Source organism: Drosophila kikkawai, chromosome 2L (genome assembly GCF_030179895.1).
Source record: "Drosophila kikkawai strain 14028-0561.14 chromosome 2L, DkikHiC1v2, whole genome shotgun sequence".
Taxonomy (NCBI): domain Eukaryota; kingdom Metazoa; phylum Arthropoda; class Insecta; order Diptera; family Drosophilidae; genus Drosophila; species Drosophila kikkawai.
Window position 1 is genome coordinate 31465535 of NC_091728.1, and position 18618 is coordinate 31484152.

Consider the following 18618-nt stretch of genomic DNA (forward strand, 5'->3'; position numbering starts at 1 on the left):
CCCGACTTCGAACCACACTTTGTTCGAAAGTTGAATTAAAGTAATTTTAAATCAATTAAAGCAATCACGTTAGTGATTAACTGGTCAACAAGGCGACCAACCCGCATCAAAACAGAAGCTCATTTGGCGAACTCTGTTTCTAACTGTTATAAACTTGGCGATAGACAGACAAAAAAAAAACAAAAGAGTACGATCAACTTGAGATCAAAACTCAGAGAACAGATTTGGTCAACTCGGCGAACCAATCTGTATTTTCTGCTTGATTACGATACCTTTTACTTATATTAATAAACCACGGTGTGAGTCGAGGCACATCAAAACAAAATACCTCTTAAGGTTTATTTAATAAAGTAAAATGGCATCGTCAAGCAGCAAATCTCTATTGGATGAACAGCAGGCGCTGGGCGAGCGCATTCAAGCTCTTATAAGGAATTTCAAAAAGGATTCCGACACAGGAAAACCAAACCTGCATACTATACGGAGCGGTTGGCAAATCTGGAGGGACTCTGGACAAATTTTGCAGGCAGAGATGCCAAAATACAAGCCATTTTAAAAGGAAAATCAAGCAGCCATAATTATTTTATAAATAATTATTTCATCGAAATAAAAAATTGAATACCAAAATATATTCAACACTAAGCTCGCAGCATTAAAAACTGAAACGGAGTCAATTGCGGAAAAGGATCTAGAAATTGAATCCATGTTTCGCGAGCAAAGGGCGCTGATCGACAGCTTGGAGCGCATTATGAGCAAAGTAACGCTCAACACATGCCTAAATTTTGAGGAAATTATTTTGGAATATTGGAATGAAATTAATAACATTCATGTCCAAATACACAAAAAATTTCAAAATCCTACGGAATTTGGATATACAGGTAAATCGCTACCTGCCAGGAGTCTATTTTTTTCACCTTTTTCTTGCTAAAATAGTCTATAACTTCTGAAGCTGCCCAGAGCCGGCGACTACACTATGACTACGCACTGCGTGTATCTTTCCTGAATCAGAATCCGTTTAGAAAGTCTGCGTCCAGCTGCGGCTCTGGCATTGCGAAGCAAAACACTGAAACAACTCAGGGTAAAATATACCAAAATACCGACACAATTTCATACAAACCAACAAAAAATACTAACTGTAGCGCTCACGGTTCTGTGGTTAAACTTAGAAAAAAAAATTTTTTTTCAGTTTTCAAATTATTTTTATCTGAGTAAATACATAAAAATAAAGATAAAAAATTAAATAAAAAATATTAAAAAAAAATTGCCTTCATTGAAAAAAAATATTTTTTCACTTTGACACCCTATAAAAAGGTGAGTAAGTCGGAGTGGCACACTTTTCAGTACATATGTAAATTTTACAACAATTACCTGTCAAATGGCGTTTAAATTATGTAGTTATCTTGTTTTGTTCAAAAGTTATGATTTTTGCAAAGTAAAAGGCGCTACTGTGCGACGGCAGCCTTACCGTTGCCAAAGGTAACGATTCCCAAATTTGATGGAAATTACCTACAATGGCAACAATTTCATGACTTATTCAAAAAAATGATTCATGAATAAACAATACCCATAATTCAAAAAATGTGGTATTTACAGACTAATTTAATTGGAGAGGCGGAACGTTTAATTCGTCACTTGTCGCTTACAGAAAGCAATTATGCAACAATTTGGAAAATGCTGCAAGAACGTTACAGCAACAAAAGAGTGGTATGCAACACTCTTATCCAAAAATTGTTAGATTACGCACCCATATCTAATGATGCGAAAGGATTAAAGGCACTGAATGATAATATAAAAGAAACGTTATCTGCATTAAATAATATTGAAATTAAAACGGATAATTGGGATCCAATCCTTTTACAATTATTAACAAAAAAATTGGATCGCCAAACACACTTGCTGTATGAGTAGTTAATTCCGGATACAAGGAATTTACAATCAATACAGGAATTTTTGGAATTCTTGGAGCAAAGATTTCTCACGCTGGAGGCCATATCCAGTGAGAAAACCAAAAAGACGAGCTCGTGTGATGCAGGAGCAGAAGCACAATTTAATTGCTTCTTTTGCAAGACACCAAATCATAGCATTTTTAAATGTAATGATTTTTTAAAAAAGACTTCAGCAGAGCGGCTTAGCTAGACTCAAAAGAACAAACTATGTGTTAAATGTCTGAGTGCAAATCATACCTCCAAAACATGCACAAGGAGGAATTGCGTTACATGCAACAAAGGACATAATACACTACTGCACCTAAAAAAGGTTGCTAACAACCAAGAGACCATTACTGCAGCATCAGTAAATGGCAAACAAGAAAGCTACGTCCTCCTAGCCACGGCAAGAGTCATCGTCGTAGGCAACAATGGACAAATGGCTGAATTCAGAGCACTATTAGACTCTGGATCCCAGATAAATGCAATTTCTGAGAGAGCAATTCAGAAATTGTCATTGAAAACCACGAACTTTATGCTTAAAATAAACGGCATAGGTGGAAAGGCACACATGTCAAGCTCCAGAGTCAATGTAGAGATAAAGTCAAAAAAAGGAAACTTTGTCTCAAGACTGGAAGCGATGCCTCACATTGTTGCTGATCAGCCGACATATCCTATCTCGACGGAAAATCGGAAAATTCCGAACATCACGTTGGGTGACCCTAACTTCGGAAGTCCAGGATAAAAAGACTTGCTAATTGGAGGAGAGCATTTTTTTGAAATAATGCTATCAGAGAGTATACACCTCCACAAGGGACTACCAAGACTGCAAAATACCAAGCTTGTCTGGATTGTAGCTGGAAGTGTATTAAATGAAGGAAGAACATCGTCCGTTTGTGCAGTTCTCACGGAGGCAGAGAAAATAAATGAACAACTAGAGAAGTTCTGGGAACTTGACAATTTTCAACCCGAAAAGAAGTGTTATTCACCGGTTGAAAAGCAATGTGAGGCCCACTTCCTAGAAAATATTCAGCGAGCACAAGACTCAAGGTTTATCGTCCACTTACCATTTCTGCTTGTTGCACAAAGGCCCAAAATTGCACAATTCATTAATGTCGATATTGCTGCGCTTTAGAATACACAAATATGTATTCACTGCCGACATTGAGAAAATGTACAGGCAAATTTGGATTAATCCAAAGGATCAACACTACCAAATGATAGTATGGAGAAGCAACCCATCGGAAACGTTAAAATATTACCCTCTGATAACGGTGACATATGGCAAAAAATCAGCACCATACTTAGCAACGAAGTGCTTAGAGCATTTGGCAAATAAACAAATGCAGCATTATCCGGTTGGATCTCATGCACTTAAGAATGATTTCTACGTGGATGATACTGGAGCAGATACAATGCCCGAAGCCCTGCAGATAGGAACTGTGCTAAACAAAATGTTGATAAGTTCTGGGTTTAAATTACGGAAATGGTGCGCAAACAATAATCAACTGCTACAGGGATTAAACAAAGATGACATCCCTGAAGTTCAGTTGGAAGATACTGCAAATGAAGATTGCAGTGTCACTGTTATTGGAGCGGACTTAGAAGCTAGACATGTAAAGCGTGAAAAAGAAAGAAATAATAAAGAATTAAGGAAGAAAACATCCCGTCACAAACTTCTGAAGCAGGGACCGTAAATAATGATTATTGTCGCTATTTTTAAATAAATAAATCAATCACTTCCAATCAACATAGAACAAGCATGACTAGCGCGTTTTTATCCTTAAGGGTACACTATGAATATCCTTGATGATTTTTATTTTTAATTGTTATATTTATGCTTCTATGGTTAAATATTATTTTTGAGCAAAAAAATTAAAAATCACACATAATCATTATGCTTGAGCAAAAAAAATAAAACTCAAAAATAATGATTATTCGTGATTTTTATTTTTTTTGTTCAAAATAAAACTCACCTAATATTAAATAATTGCAACAAACACATGTAAAATACATTTTGTTGTTGTTGTTGTCAATTGTTGCTCTAGGGTCCCTTTATAAGGACATATGACAATAGCAATATCCTTAAAGAATCAAAAGTTCTTGCTTGGTGAGTTTTATTTTGAACAAAAAAAATAAAAATCACGAATAATCATTATTTTTGAGTTTTTTTTTTTTTTTTGCTCAAGTTTAATGATTATTTGTGATTTTTACTTTTTTTTTGCTCAAAAATAATTATTAGTCTCGATTTAAAAAATTAAAAATCTATAAGTAATCATTGGGTGGTATGGGTGTACCAATCCAAGGCAAAGTCAACAGGGCAACTGTTGATGAATATTCCTTGGCTCTAATGGTACACCAAGTCGACTCGTAAGTGAATATCGGTTTGATAGACACCACCTTCTCCTGGGAGAAGGTCCTCCGCGTGGTACCTCCTGGAAACGTACTGCGTTACGGCCAATGCGAACGGCACCTCCAGTGAATCCCTCACCTAATAATCCTTTGCCTCCCACTCCCTACCGAGACATGGGCAAGTCTTAAAACTACCTCCCCTCAAGTCAGGCGTGTAAAGCGACCCGTGCCCACTGACTATAAGGTTCGCAGCTGAGGGGTTAAACCAGCTGTGTTCGAACGGAGCCTTCCCAGGGCCGGGCAACCCTGGGTCGGAACGAGCCTTGCCGTGGCTTAGGGGCGAAGCCACGGTCGACCTTCCTTCAATGCCCCGAACCCCTCGGGCCCGCCGCGCTCGCCCTGTCGAGCAACGCGGGCGTTTATGAATATGAGTACAACTAATAAATCCGCTTCGGACCTCGTGGGGGAGGTAAAACCCCACCACAAATCGACGGAAAGCGAATTGGACGAGGAGGAGCTACTACGCTCAGTCGACGAGACGCTAGCTCCGTCCAATACAGAGTGAGGTGTGAAGACAAGCACACCTCAAACGATACAACCAAAGCACACTAAAGCGGCGGCAAGCCAAGCCAAAGCGACCGGCGAACACGGGAAGACAAAACCGTGGACCCACCAACAACGAAAGGCGCAGGCAAGCAAGGCCCATTTCATCCTCGCCAAAATAGCGAGGAATGAAAAGGAGGGCAAAGCCGACCCGCGCGACGCTGCAGACAAAGCCAGATTTCTAGCAGTGATCGAGGAATACGAGCGCTACGAGAAGGAGCACCCAGAGACGTCTTTGCCTCCTCAAGCAAAGCGCAACCGCTCACAAGAGGTGAGCGAGAGCGCTCCAAAGAGAGCCAAGGACGCTAAGGGAGCACCGAGGTCGACCACGTTCGTCAAACCGGCGAAAAAGTTCAGCGAGGTGGCCAGAGACAGCCTCGCAATGGCACTTATAGACGAGCTCAACGACGATGGGCGCCTTCTGATGGAGAAATGGGAGGAGGTCGAGACCCAGCTGGCGGAGATGGTAACCGACAAATTACTGTCCGAGCCAACGGGCCAGTCACCCTCCTCTGACTCCTCAGACATGGTTAGGGGGCACCGGGTAATCAGGTGCGACGACGAGTTTTCGCGGGACTTCCTGGCGGATTGCGTTGCCAGACTAAGCAAGGCATGGAAGGGGATTAGCATAAAGCTAGTCCCCGCCAAGGACATCCCAAGGAGACCCAGAGCTCGCATCTGGTTGCCCAAGGGTCTGTCTAGCCATGAAAGGGTGCTCAAGACTCTGCGAGCAATGAATAAGGGAGTCGACATGGAGGACTGGGCCATTCTCAGAGCTGAGCGAGAAATGAAGTCCAGCCAGCCATATCTGTTCTTAATCAACCAGAGCTGCCTAGAACAGCTGAAGGCAGCAGACAACAAGGTCCGGTACGGCATTAGGAAAGCCAAGGTGAAGGTCTTCCTAGACGAACCGGACGACATCCTGGAAGATGAAGTCGAGGACGCCATTAAGCTGCTGGACGATTTGGCGATCGACGACAGCACCCCCAACACCACCCCGATCTAATGCCGACGGTCGTTCAGATAAACCTGAAGCGCAGCTCCCACGCTTCAGCTAATCTGGGGGTCCTTCTCCGCGAGAAGGACATCGACATCGGCCTTATACAAGAGCCATGGACAAGGGACGGACAAATCTCTGGCATGGCCATAAAGGGATACACAACATTGTACACAAACTCGACAGGTAGGCCGAGGGGGGTATAATCATTAAAAACAACCTTAATGCTCTTCTCTACCCCAATCTCAGCAACTTAGATCTAGCAGTGGCAAGATTCAAGGCGGCGGATGGGACAGCCATACTAATAGCCTCCAGTTACATGGCCCACGACGAACCTGCACCACCTGAAGCGGTTAATAGGGTGATGCAGTGGGCCGAGGAGACTAAGACGACGCTCATCCTCGGGTGTGATGCCAACGCAAGGCACACACTGTGGGGAAGTAAGGAGACAAACGAAAGGGGTGAGTGTCTCTTCGATAGTATTATATGTCGTGACGTCAATATTTGTAGCAAGGGAAACACGCCCACCTTCATCTTTCTGGCATAAACCCATTTTTTAAAAGTTGTTAAAATACGTTTTTATTAATCGGAATATATTCTTATAACATTAATCTGAAGTGTTACAAAGTTATTCACTGTTAAAGTTAGTTTATGCAACGAGAAGCAAGCGCTGTTACATCGCGTTTTTATTCTGCAGATTTTAAATGCTACAAAAATGTAAAAAATCGTAATAAATGCAATTTTTTCTCATTTATAGTTTCTTTATAGATCTCATTTATAGTGCTTCGTTATATATGTTGGCGGAATTTAACTCCAGAAATGTAATATGGTGCCACCATAATTTAAGTGTAGTTTAATATTAAAATTGAGTTATGAAGTGAGTCCAGCACAGTCCACCTCTAAAATTGTAGATTTGGTAATTCTTGTTATATTCCGTGAGTATCAAAGTGCACTTTTGCGCACTTTCTCTAAAATTAAAATTTAACGGTGATAACCTTACATCTGAAAAAAGTCGAAATGTTTTTAACCTTTGGAACCAAACGTTCCAAACGACCAAAATTGGTACAGATATGGAAATTTTTATTGATGTTATAATAAATCTGTATAGAAAACTAGGTTGTTTCATTTAAGATTTTTTTAAAAAAGAGGGTGCAGAGTATTAGAGTACTGGATATGATTGATCGCCTACACCAAAAGAAAAATTATGCGATTTAACTTGAAAAAAAAACAAACAAATAATTAGAAGAAAATATTTACATATTTGTTTTATTATGCAATACTTATTCATTATACATACAAAATAGCAAAAAAAAATTGTAATCCTTAAAAAGGCGAGACCACGCCCATTTTTAGTAAAATATTTTCCTTTTCTTATATTAAATTTTATGCAACAGAACTTAAAAATTGTATCTCGTCTAAGAGTTATTAATTAAAGTCAGAAAAAGTGGTCGTTCGCCCCATAGTGCAGTGGTACAGTTAAAACGCTGTTTGCGAGGCTAGCCAAAGTTCCGGTAGAAGTTCGAGGAAGCGCTCCTGAAAATTGTGTCGAAATGGATCGACAAATTTTGCAGCCAGATCTGGAGGACTCGCGTGATCCGGATGTGGAAGGCGACGAGGCGGCGAATACTTGTAGATCAACCAAAACAAAATGGTTGTGGCAATACTAATACACTGCGAATACACTACGAATACACTCCGAGAAAAGCATTTTCAAATCCAGTCATATCGGCATCAGTATTAGATATTGAATTATTTGTTATAGATAGGCTCCACAACATTTAAATTACAATTTCTTCTGAGTTTACGATTAATCATGTAAAATTTCAACATTTCTGCGATGAAACTTTTACATTTTACATGGACAAATACTCTTGGTTTCCAATGTCTTCTACCGAACATAAGATTTTACTACATGGCTCCCAAATAATACAATCTTCTGTTATGCCTGTTAGATGTCTAGGAGAAAACGCTTCAGAAGCGCGCAACAAATTATATAAGCGTGATTGGAGGTCACATGCTCGCCAAAATAGCAGCCTAAACAATTTGACGGACGTTTTTCAAAGATCTATCGACTCATCGGATCCTCTTATTTCATGCATTTTTTTAAACAAGAGTATTTCCACTGGCGAGGGCAAAGAAAAAGACGAAGAAAAAACTGCAGTCGCACAGAAGTTTATTGCGCTGGCGCAGCCAGCAGTTCCAAGTCTTAATCGGCTACTAGTGTATACGAGCAGCATCCGAATTTGCCTCGCTATGAAAGCTTATCGGTACCGACCGCCAAATCGCTGACTCCGGTGCTCCACTTGTTGCGATGCTGCAGGCTGACGAGGTAGTCCTTGGACCAACTTTCGCAAAACTGCTGCTTGAGAGCGGACAGCATTCGCCACCACCTCAAGTACCGGCATCCAGCCTTGCTGGAGGTTACGCCTGTGCCGTACTCTTGCGAAAGCGAAAGAAGAGCCTGTCCGATCAGCACATGTTCTGGTGTCAGGTGGGTGCTCAATTCGTCGGCCGTTAGCTTGGCGTTGCCGACCCCTCTCAGCAGTCGATGCTTGGTGGACTTGACGGCTGCCTCCCACAGTCTTCCGAAGTGTCGCGACCTCGGCGGTATGAACCACCACTCGACGCTTCTCTGAGCCGCGTACCCTCTCAGCTGATCCTTGCTGTGGTGAAACGCTGCGTTCAGCTCCTGCAGCACGTTGCTTGCTCCTGCGAAATTCGTGGCGTTGTCGCTGTACACCTTCTCCGGCAGCCCTCTCCTCCCGACGAACCTTTTAAATAAAGATAAAAAACTGTCAGTGGATAGGTCTATCACAAGCTCAAGGTGAACAGCCAGAAACACACGAAGACGGCCACATAAGTCTTAATAGGGAGTTTAACCAGCGTTTGAAAAACTACGCTACTCCCGTTGTATTTCGTTTTGCTATTGCTACCGCTCTCGCTTTGACGAGAGCCGTAGCAGAGCCGTAGCAGAAGATCGGCAAATGCTTTGCTATAGCTATAGCGTAGTTTTTTCGCTTCAAAAACTACGGCTATAGCTATAGCAAAAAATAAATAGCAGTGCTCTGCGTAGCCGTAGCCGTAGCAAAAAATTGAGAGCGAGATGAGAGCAGAGCAAAAGGAGTTTCGTCATATGCTACCTGCTGTCGCATGCCCCTGTTTCTCTCTCTTTCTGTCCTCCTGTGTTTTGTTTTTGTTTTCTGCTGCAGCGACAGCAGGTAGCATATGACGAAACTCCTTTTGCTCTGCTCTCATCTCGCTCTCAATTTTTTGCTACGGCTACGGCTACGCAGAGCACTGCTTTTGAGTTTTTTTGCAAAGCATTTGCCGATCTTCTGCTACGGCTCTGCTACGGCTCTCGTCAAAGCGAGAGCGGTAGCAATAGCATAGCAATATTTTTATGAATTTTGCTGCTCTGGAGTAGTAAATGCAAACCCTGAGTTTAACCGCGGATCTGCAATAATACGTAAAATGGACCGCAGAAGTGTACCCCACAAAGCAAAAAAGGGCGAGCTATCTTAACCCTACCGGCGGGTAAATTACCCATTATATGGTCCATTAGCACTGGTTTGTACCTAAAACAGTGTACACAGCTTCGGACAATTTTTGTGCATGCTCCTCGAGCATTGATAAGACATATCTGCTGTCTCAAAAGTGATACCAACACCTTGACACCAGCGTGGTAATGAGTCCGATGAAAATTGCGAAGAAACAACGAAACGAATTCTGATTTCGATGTCAGTAACAGTGAGAATTTGCATCATACGGAATTGGCGCATTTAATAACCTTCCCCCAACGCAAATTAGTTGAAACTTTACACCATCTATTTCGCTGGAGTGTATGAAAGGATTTAGATGTTGTGGACTCAAATTTTCAGATTTCTCTAACTTGACATATTCTGAATCGAATTCAACTCTTTGCACTACTTGGACCATCCTAAGAAACAACAGCTTCAGTTCGTTGGCCGAAATAACGACATCGCGTTGACGTTTCTTCCCTTGAATAAATCGATTTACGTATGCCATGATCCGCATTAATTTATTAAATGACGAACATCGTCCAACAAGTTCAATAAAGACATTCGGATGGTTTTTGTGACGGAATATACTGCTACGCTTTTTTTATTCTCGGACAACTGTAACTCCTAGGATACCTCAATCTGATGAGAACTGGGCCACTTGTCTGTATTTCGCAGTAAGAATTCAGGTCCATTTTCCCATAGAGTACGCTTCAAACCCTCTATATCTGTTCCTCGTGATACTAAGTCAGCCAGACTCTCTTTCGTAGCCACATGACGCCTGACTATATTCTCTGAGAGTTCTTTAGCAGTCTCGACAACCTATTTGTCCCAGCCACCATGCGAACAATAATGCAACAGCCGTAGGCGTGGCTCGATGCGCCAGCAAATCCGTGGATCTGAACAGTGTCATAGGCCGACAGACAGATATATCGAGGAATGGATATCTTGTCAATCTCTGATAAATTCAGCTTTAATTCGATCCAACTTGTATGCAATATTATGGGAACTGATCCATCCCAATCTAGTTTTTGTCGCCAAAGCTCCTGAAGCAAGATTTTTGGTCTTGTGATCAACGGACACAATACCCCCAACGGGTCAAACAAACGAGCTGTGACGGACAAAATGATGCGTTTCGTGAGAGGTAAGAATTGAATCCTCCAAACTATAATGAAATGCATCATTCTGAGGGTTCCACCTGATTCCAAGCGTATTAACGGACTCAGAGGTGTAAAATATAAGCGATTTTTCTGGTCCCTGGTTAGTTATCAAACTTCTATGATTTGTTGCCGATTTGGCTAGATGGAAACTCCCTACCTCCAAAACCTCAGTGACTTCCTTGCGAATCACTTCCAGCTCGTCCAAACTGTTCGCTCCTGTGAGCATATCGTCAACGGAAAAGTCGCTTGAGATTATCTCTAATGTCACCGATGTGATTTAGCGTAAATTTTTGTTAGCTCAAAGAGACAACGGATGGCCAAGAATGGAGCAGAGGTTATCCCATAAGAGACAGTGTTGAGGCGAAAGGTTTGGAGAGCCTGAGTCGATTTTTCCCTCCACAAAATGAGTTGAAAATTTCGGTCCACCATTAGAGTCTGGTTTAATGAGATCGAGGTTGACGATTTACTTGACGCATAAAAAACAACTCGCAACTCTGTGGTGCTACTATCAGGTCTCAGGACACATTGATGTCGAATATAATAGTGTCGTCCTGGAGGAGGCGTTGGAAGCAGTGACATATGCCCAAGGTTAAGATACTCCCTCATAAACTCGTGATACTTGTCTTGCAACTCGCAATTATTCGCAAGTCTGCGCTCCAACTAAAGAAATCTGCGTCTTGCCGTTTCGAAGGATAAGCCTAGAACACTTGGATTTGTCTTAAATGGCAGCTTCACCTCAAAACGACCTGAAGAAAGTCTTTTTACTGTGTGCGCGAAATGCTTTTCGCAAGCAACTTTTTCAGCTGTGTAAACAGCCTTCGATCTCTCTGGGAAATGTACCAATTCCTAAAATCGTTCCACCAGAGAGAACTTATATTTTCACCGACAGTGACGCTGCCTACTTGAGCTTGACTCGCTAAGCGTTGAGTGTACTTTCCCGACACAATCCATCCTAATAAGGTTTTCTGAATGGACGGATGTTTGGAACCCAATTTTATCTGGCCCACGCTTAGAAGTTCAAAAAAGGATTGTGCTCCAATCAGTAAATCCACTTTTGCGGGCTTGTGAAAACGCGGGTCTGCCAATTCAATGTTTGCTGGAATCTTCCATTGGGCATAATTGACTTCTAATCAGGCTGATATGATGAAAAAGACCTTAACACGAAAAAAAAAAATTCTTGCTTTGCATTTTTTTACTGGATTTAAACAACTTATGCACAACCGGTTATGTTTTGTAAAATCAAAACGTTGAATCACGGACAGAGCCATAAAGGCTGGGCAACTACCTAAATTATGATTCGTCACTGAGCAATATTGACATTTCGAATCAGGATTGTGATCTGTTTTTGTGCATGAGAATGACGATTTTGAGTATTCCTTATTCAAACCTTGGCTAGGCTTCCCTTTACTTTTAGTTGATTCCTCAGCAGCTAAATGCTGGTATCGCCGATTCAACTGAAACGCACAATCAGACGATGTTGGCAATTTATTGTAATCTAGCTGCTCTTAAAATCGATATTTTGTCGTGTGATCTACCTTGGACGTAGCTATATGAATAAAAATTGCATTATTGATCTTCTGTTCACTACCCAACGACTGCAATGATGCATACAGAGCCGATATTTCATGAACAAGAGACTTCAAGCCTGATGCAGAGGGTTTCGATACCTGAGGAAGGTCAAACAACTGAGAAATCGTGTCGAAAAAATCAAAAATTTTTTGTCGTACACGTTTTTTAAGCTAGTCAATGCTTTCTCATAATTTAAATCCGATATTTGAAACGCCTTAACAGTTTTTAATGCATTAACTGTTAGACATGTTAGCAAATGGTTGAACTTTTCTATCTTTGTTAGAGATGGGTCGATATGAACTAAACTCTCAAATAGACTTATAAAATTTGTATAGTCTGAATGTTTTTTATACCCTTGCAGGGTATTATAATTTCAGTCAGAAGTTTGCAACGCAGTGAAGGAGACGTTTTCGACCCTATAAAGTATATATATTCTTGACCAGCATCAACAGCCGAGTCCATGTCCGTCTGTCCGTTTCTACGCAATGTAGTCCCTCAGTTTTAAAGCTATCTGAATGAAACTTTGCATATAGTCTTCTATATATTCTCACTGCTATATATGTCGGAACGGGCCGGATCGGACGACTATATCATATAGCTGCCATACAAATGTTCGATAAATTTTTAGAAAAAAAAATATAACTTGGCTGTTTTTCAATATTATTACATCATTTTTGAGATATAGCCAATTTGTATTATTCCAGAATTTTGGTAAAAATTGTATGAAATTCGGACCACTATATCTTATAGCTCTCATATGAACAGTAGTAAAAGTAATAGAAAAAATTATAACTTCGTTATTTTTCAACGTATTTTCATCTACTCCGAGATATGAGCTTTACTATTATTATAGAATTTTGGTATACATTTTTTGAAAATCGGACAACTATATCATATAGCTGCCATAGAAGCGATCCGTAGATGTAGAGAAAATGTAAAGCTGGGAATGTATAACTGTAACTGTCAAACTGTAAACATAATAAGTATAGGTAAAATGTTTTCGGCATTATAATTTATAATATAAATATGAAAACCAATCTGCAAGGGTATACAAACTTCGGCGTGCCGAAGTTAGCTTCCTTTCTTGTTTCCACTAAACTTCAGCCGATTCATTTTTATACCCTTGCAGGGTATTATAATTTCAGTCAAAGTTTGCAACGCAGTGATGGAGACTTTTCCGACCCTATAAAGCATATATATTCTTGATCAGCATCAACAGCCGAGTCGATCTAGCCATGTCCGTCTGTCTGTTTCTTCGCAAACTAGTCCCTCAGTTTTAAAGCTATCTGGATGAAACTTTTCATATAGTCTTCTATATACTTTCACTGCTATATATGTTGGAACGGGCCGGATCGGACGATTATATCATATAGCTGCCATATATATATTCGAGTTTGCTGTTTTTCAACATTTTTGCATCATTTTTGGGGTTTGACCATTTTATATTATTTCAGATTTTTGGTTTTAATTTTAGGAAAATCGGACGACTATATCTTATAGCTGCCATACGAACGATCGGGAAATTAATAGAAAAAATATTATAACTTCGTTGTTGTAGGCTTATTTTATTATTTCAGAATTTTGGTATAAATTTTATGCAAATCGGAACACTATATCAATATATCGGAACACTATATACACACGATCCTACCGATCGTTTATATGATATAGTTGTCCGATTTGCATAAAATTTATACCAAAATGTTAAGAAAATGTAAAGCTGGGATTACAAAACTGTAACTGTCAAACTCTAAACATAATAACTTATTAATAAGTATAGGTAAAATGTAATGAAATAATATCTGCAATGGTATACAAACTTCGGCGTGCCGAAGTTAGCTTCCTTTCTTGTTGGTAGTTGAGATGAATGAAATGAATGAACTGAAATCCCCTTGACTAAGTCTCTGAGGTTCGACTTCTCCCATTGCAGAGCGATACAATGCCTATGTAATAATACACGCATCCTCAACCGACGCTCTCAAATCATTTTCTGGGTATATGGTATCAATGTCTGCCTGAATATCCATTAGTTTTTTGCAATACGATTCGAGAAGTTGCATTCGGTATTCCATTTTATTTTTGTCGAATGAAATAGTCCTTTCCTCAAAAGCCCTTTTCATTCGCTCGATGTCACACATAACCATATCGTGTTTTAACATAGCCAGCATAAGTTTTGCATTTGGCTTTGTAGCTAACTCTCTGTCAGCCATTCTGAAATTGATTGGGAATTAATAAAAATATTCCAAATGTAAATGTTCGGCACTAAGTTTGATTAAATCACTTCGCAAACGCTTTCGTAAATTATTATTCACTTAATAATATTCCGCCGATACCCCAATATTAGGTTAGGTTAGACCGGACGGCCCCCGAGGGGCCACACATAGGCCAATATGGCCCATAGCTATCCGGGGAAACTCCTGGATGGACCTAGAGACTATTTATGCGTGTTTCGAGATCCTTGAATATCAAGGTGTTTTTCGCAAAGGCAAGGAGTTCGCCTGGCTTTCTCCTGGAGGCATCTTCTAGCGATGCCAGAACTGGAGAGCCTAGGTATCTCATTCTTGCCCTCGTTAGGGCCGGACATTTGCAAATGAGATGCTCCAAGGTTTCGATTGCCTCGGATTCATAACATTTCCGGCATTTGGCGTTGTCGGTAATACCCAGCTTGACTGCATGTGCAGCAGACAGGCAGTGACCTGTAAGAATACCCACTAACATTCTGCAGTCCTTCCGCGGAAGATGCAGCACGTAGGCGTAGGCACGTAGGTGAGTTTCTCATTGTGTTCTTAGCACATGATTTTTGATATTCTGCAGGTTTCGGAGTTACTCCTCCACCTGTTTTTTGCGCTTGCGTCAGCCCGTCTCTCTAGCTCGCTTTGGAGCGTTCTTAGGGAGATAGGGACGTTTTCTGCTCTTTCACTCGCCAGTCCAACGCCTTTCTTTGCAAGTTCGTCCGCGGTCTCGTTACCGTCTATGCCTTGGTGGCTGGGAACCCAGTAGATCCTCACTGACTTAGTCGTGCTTAGGCTATCTAGTGACTCCCTGTTTGCCAGTACATTTTTGGAACTGACCGCTGATGATTGCATGGATCTTATCGCCGCTTGACTGTCTATGAACAAATTGACCGCTATACTGCAGTAGCTTATACGACAGCCTCATTTTAGGGTCTGAACAGTATATGAGCATGATTCTGGCCTGACTTCCAGTCATTTGGTCCCATGAATACTGTTGTGTTTACATCCGGGCACGTTCTGGGTATCATGTAGTCAGATGTACTGCTCATATGTCGACCAATTGAACTGTGCCCGAAACCTTGTAGCGACCAGTTTCCTGATGCAACCAGACGTTGTGCCGCCTTTCCTGCTGTCAGTTGCTCTTGGATATCTAGGGGATATATACCTATTATGGTTTCGAGTGCTTTGGTGGTGGTTGACCTCAGCGCCCCTGATATGCAGAGCAGTGCCTGCCGCTGAGAACCCATAAGCTTATTATAGGTTTTTTTCTCCGTGTCTTGCCACCACACTAAGATTCCATACAGCAGAGTCGGACGCACCACCGATATGTAGACCCAATGCATTAGAGCGGGTGAGAGGCCTTTGCGCTATGGTGGCCTTTTTTACCCTATCTACTACATTGGCCTTCCACTTCAGCTTGCTGTGAAGTACAATGCCGAGGTATTTGACTTGTGTTTTAGGGGTCAGCCTGGTTTTGTTAATTTTCGGGGGGATCCATTGCGGCACCTTGTATCTCTTGGTGAAGAGAATAAGGTCCGTCGTATCCGCATTGATATTGAGTCCTACCTTCTCCGCCCACTCACATATCTCCCTGAGTGTTGTTTCCATGATCGAGCTGAGGGTCGATGGACAGACTCCCGTGATAATTATGCTTATTTCATCCTCATAAGCTGTTATCTTTGGTGCTTTCCTTTTGAATCTCTTGCTTAGGTCGTCTACCACCAGATTCCATAGGAGGGGCGACAGAACCCCACCTTGCGGCGTGCCTCTGTGCGCTCCTCTCACCATGGAAGCGGTGCCTCAATCTGATTGTACCCGCCGGCAACTTAGAAGATTTTTTATCCACAAGTTGATAGCGGGGGACGAGTTGGTCGCTTCTAGGCGATCCATTATTGCGCCCGTGCTAACGTTGTTAAATGCCCCGGATATGTCCACGAACACTCCAAGTGCATACTCCTTATTGTTTAGGACTCTCTCAATGGTGGCTACCAACGAATGCAGTGCCGTTTCCACTGATTTCCCCTTCGTGTAGGCGTGCTGGTTGGTCGACAGTTGTCTCCCTACATCGTTCCTGATGTATAGGTCCAGCAGCTTTTCCAGAGTTTTAAGTAGGAATGAGGTGAGGCTTATCGGTCTGTAATCCTTGGGGCTCATGTGGCTGCACTTGCTTTGGGCAGGAAGACAATCCGAGAGGTCCTCCATGGGATAGGGATATAGCCTATGCTTAAACAAGCTGTATATATTGCGTAGAGCCATGGGGTGATCACTTTCGTGGTCACCTGCAGCATGGCTGGGAATATTCCATCTAGTCCTGGTGCTTTTATCCTCGCAAAGGAGTCTATAGCCCAGTAGATTCTACTAGAGGATATTAGATCTTTTGGGAGATGCTCTTCTCCAGTTGCTAGGTCCTGGTGCTTATTTGCATCGGATACCTCAGTGCATACTGGGAAATTCGCGTGCATTAGTGCTGTTAGGGCCTCTTCGCTGCCCTCAGTCCACTGTCCGTCGTCGCGTTTGAGCTGACTCTGTATGGTTGGCTGCTTCGATAGCAGCTTCCGGAGTCTAGCTGTTTCCGGGGCAGTTTCTATATTGGAGCAGAAGTTTCTCGATGAGTTTCTCTGCGCCTTGCGTATTTCCTTCTTGTAGTCCCTTAGTAGGACTTTGTATTCCTCATTTATGATAACATCTTTCGCCTGCTTGGCGATTTTGAAGAATTCTTTGAGTTTGTTGCGTCGGAGTGAAAGGTCCTTATTCCACCAGGGTGGCCTGGTCCTCTTTCTCGTGTCCGATATAGGGCATGATGCGTGGTACGCATCCAGCAGTTCTTTGGAAAGGGTCTCTAGGGACTTTTCTATGTCTTCCGCGGATTCTACTATGCCCGGAGAGATCGCGAGCCGTGTCACGATAGTCTCCTTGAACTTTCCCCAGTTAGTATTCCGGGGGTTCCTGAAGACTGATTGTTTTGGAGAGTGTTCGAATGCGTATTGGAACCGTATGTACTTATGATCTGAGAAGGATGGTCTCTCAAGGACTCTCCATTCTGATACCAAAGTACCTTGTCCCCTTACCAGAGTAAGATCTAGCACGTTTGAGGAGGTGGGACCTACATAGGTGTGTTCCTCCCCCACGTTTGCTATACTCAGGTTGGTTGAGAGTATAAAGTCTAAGAGGGACTCACCTCTGTCGTTTATGTCGGGGCTCCCCCATATGCAGTGGTGCGCATTGGCGTCTGCACCCACGAGCAGTTGCTGGTCCTTCGGGCTGGCTTCTACCAAGCCGTCCTGTCGTGTGCCATGTAGCAGGAAGCCAAAAAGCGTGTTTTCCCGCTCTCTAGCATCACCACGGTCAGGTCATCAGAGCTGTAGTGAGACATAAGGTTAGCGTGTAGACCCTTCCGTACAAGTACGGCGGTTCTATTCCTGCTTACCGTTGGTGAATGGAGAAAATTGTAATTTGCGGACTTCAGTCCGGCGATGGCATTGCCTGAGGCGATCCATGGCTCCTGGACCAAAGCTATGTCGGCGGATCCTTGCTCCATGGCTATGAGGAGTTCCGCCGACGCGAACTTGCTCTTATGGAGGTTGAGCTGCAGCACCCTGAGTGTCATGGGTACTGGGGAGTTTGGCGAAGTGAAGCCTCCCCTCAGCAATTTTCTCCTCAGCCCATGTAAGCTTTGCCTTCTCCTCTGGGGATAGGGCGGCTTTTTTCTGGAGCCGATCCTGGATGCGGAGGGCAGCCTTGTACAGCGCCTTGGCCTTCATACCCTCGCTTGACCGCTTTGGCCCGTCCCTGCGCTGGGAGCTGGTGCCTGGTTTCGGTGAGTGGAGAAGCTGCACGCTCCCAAGGTCCGAGTCTGTATCGACTATGGCACGTGAGCGGCTCAACTTCCCCTGCGTAGTTTTTTTCTTGGCTGCAAAACGCTGGTATATATGTATGTATTTAACTATACCGCACGCACATAAATTTTCTCACAATTTAATGCCAAAAATTATATCAAAGGTAGTTCACTTTTTATTTGTTTATTTGGGGTTTTAAATGTGGGTTTTAATTGGTTTTCCAATATACAAAGTGCCAAGAATTACAGCCAGATGATTGCACACATACACACGTAAAGTGGAGTGCTTCCAAGTTTTAATTTTTGGCAGTGAAAACCTGTTCGTTGGGCATGATTTCCAGCACTTTCCCTTTTTCCAAAATGTATCCAATCCGAATCCAAAATTCGCCGAGTTCCGCCAGCTAGGTTTTTTTTCGCAAAATATACTA